Below are 3,016 nucleotides of genomic sequence, written 5' to 3' on the forward strand. Positions count from 1 at the left end.
TGGAGAGGATGTGGAGAAATAGGAACACTTTTACAGTGTTGGTGGGAGTGTAAATTAGTTCAACCACTGTGGAAGACAGTGTGGCGATTCCTCAAGGATCTAGAACTAGAAATATCATTTGACCCAGCGATCCCATTACTGGGTATACACCCAGAGGATTATAAATTATGGTACTATAAAGACACATGCACATGTATGTTTATTGCGGCACTATTCACAATAGCAGAGACTTGGAACCAACCCAAATGTCCATCAATGATAGACTGGATTAAGAAAATGTGGCACTTATACACCGTGGAATACTATGCAGTCATAAAAAAGGGCGAGTTCATGTCCTTTGCAGGGACATGGATGAAGCTGGAAACCATCATTCTTAGCAAACTATCACAAGGACAGAAAACCAAACACCACATGTGCTCACTCATAGGTGGGAGCTGAACAATGAGAATACATGGGCACAGAGCGGGGAACATCACACACTGGGGCCTGTTAGGGGGTGGGGGACTGGGGGAGGGATAGCATTAGGAGAAATACCTGATGTAAATGATGGGTTGATGGGTGCAGCAAATCAACATGGCACATGTATACCTATGTAACAAACCTGCATATTGTGCACATGTACCCTAGAACTTAAAGTATAATTAAAAAAAAAAAAAAACACTTCCCTATATCATTAAAGAGTATTTAGTACAGGCCAGCTGTGATGATTCATGCCTGTAATCCCAGCACTTTGGGAGGCCACAGCAGTAGGATCCCTTGAGGCTAAGGGTTCAAGATCAGCCTGGGCAACAAAGGAGACTCCATCTCTACAAAAAAAAAAAAAAATTAATATTAGCCAGACATGGTGGCTTGTGCCTGTAGTCCCAGCTACCTAAGAGGCTGAGGCAGGAGGATTGCTTGAGCCTGGGAGGTCCAGGCTGCCATGAGCCATCATCACATGACTGCACTCCAGCCTGGGTGACACAGTGAGACCCTGTCTCAAAAAAATAAAAAAGTATTTAATACAAAATTATTTCCACATACAAGGTTTTATCTCTGCCTTGCACGTAGTAGATTATCAAGATTATTTGAATAAGTAAATTCTTCCAGGCTAAAGAGAAAATCAAACAGAGCCAAATCCACCCAGCATATGGGTTCATTCTAGAAAGCACTTCTCTCCACCTGCCCCAGTCAACTCTCCTTCTCCTTCAAGTCTCAGTACAAAAGCCATGTCCAGGCCAGGGGCGGTGGCTCATGCCTGTTATTCCAGTACTTTGAGAGGCCAAGGCAGGTGGATCACCTGGGGTCAGGAATTAGAGACCAGCCTGGCCAACATGGAGAAACCCTGTCTTTACTAAAAATACATAAATTAGCTGAGCGCGGTGGCGGGTGCCTGTAATCCCAGCTACTTGGGAGGCTGAGGCACGAGAATCCTTTAAACTCAGGAGGTGGAGGTTCCAGTGAGCCTGGATCACGCCACTGCACTGTAGCCTGGGTGACAGAGCGAGACTCCATCTCAAAATACATAAACAAATAAATAAAAGCCATGTCCTGGCCCGGTGCTGTGGCTCACGCCTGAAATCCTAGCACTTCGGGAGGGCAAGGCAGACAGATGGCTTGAGCTCAGGAGTTCAAGACTAGCCTGAACAATGTGACAAAATCCCATTGCTACAAAAAAAATACAAAAATTTGCCAGGTGTGGCGGTGCGCACCTGTAGTCCCAGCTACTAAGGAAGCTGAGATGGGAGGTTCGCTTGAGCCTGAGAGGTTGAGGTTGCAGTGAGGCATAATCATGCTACTGCACTCCACCCTGTACAAGACCCTGTCTCTAAATAAATAAATAAAATAATAATAAATAAATGTCATGTCCTAAGGAAGCCTTTGCCTCTCCCCAATCCCTGATCCCAAAATTAAAGTAATTGTAGTTGTACTAATTCCTTACAGCATGGGTCACAATTTCATTTGTAATTATGTTTGTGTATATGTATTTAAGGTGTCTCTTTCCCATTAAACCCAAAGTTTCTTAAGCTCAAGGATCCTGTCTGTCTTCACTATTGTTTCTTTAATACCTAGCACCGGCATTGCCCCATAGTAGGTTATCATGAAGCATTTGTTGAATTTGTGAATGAATAAGTGAATGAGCAAATAAACAAGCAAACGACCCTGTGGCAAAATCACATTTGGCAGCTAGGCATGGTGGCTCACGCCTGTAATCCCAGTGCTTTGGGAGGCTGAGATGGGAGGATTTGGGCCAGGAGTTCAAGACCAGCCTGGGCAACATAGTGAGACCCCCCCATCTCTACAGGAAATTAAAAAATTAGCTGGGCATGGTGTCATGCACCTGTAGTCCTTGGATAAAGCTACTTGGGTGGCTGAGGTGGGAGGACTGCTGGAGCCCAGAAGTTTGAGGCTTTAGCGAACCATCACCACACCACTGCACTTCAGCCTAGGTGACAGAGTGAGAACTCATCTATTAACAACAACAAGAACAAATCACGTTTGGTTAGGCCTACAGCAAGATAATACATGAGTTGTCTTTCCTTGAGGTGTTTAAAATGAAATAGAGAAAGAAATAAAGAAATTGATCATGACAGACTAAAGCCAGCAAGGAAATAAAATGGTTCTAAGGTAACATATTCAGAAAAAAAAATCTCTGACAGGGCATTAAAAATATACCTGAGATGGCCAGGCACCGTGGCTCACACCTGTAATCCCAGCATTTTGGGAGGCCAAGGCGGGTGGATCACTTGAAGTAAGGAGTTCAAGACTAGCCTGGGCAACATGGTGAAACACTATCGCTACTAAAAATACAAAAATTAGCAGGGCATGGTGGCAGGCACATGTAATCCCAGCTATTCGGGAGGCTAAGGCAGGAGAACTGCTTGAACCCAGGAGGCAGAGATTGCAGTGAGCCAAGATCGCACCGCTGCACTCCAGCCTGGGCAACAGAGCAAGACCCCGTCTCAAACAAACAAACATAAAAACAAAAAAATCATATATATAGCTTTATATTTATATATATATTTGAGACAGAGGA

The sequence above is a fragment of the Mandrillus leucophaeus genome, unplaced genomic scaffold (assembly GCF_000951045.1).
Source record: "Mandrillus leucophaeus isolate KB7577 unplaced genomic scaffold, Mleu.le_1.0 Scaffold60, whole genome shotgun sequence".
NCBI lineage: Eukaryota > Metazoa > Chordata > Mammalia > Primates > Cercopithecidae > Mandrillus > Mandrillus leucophaeus.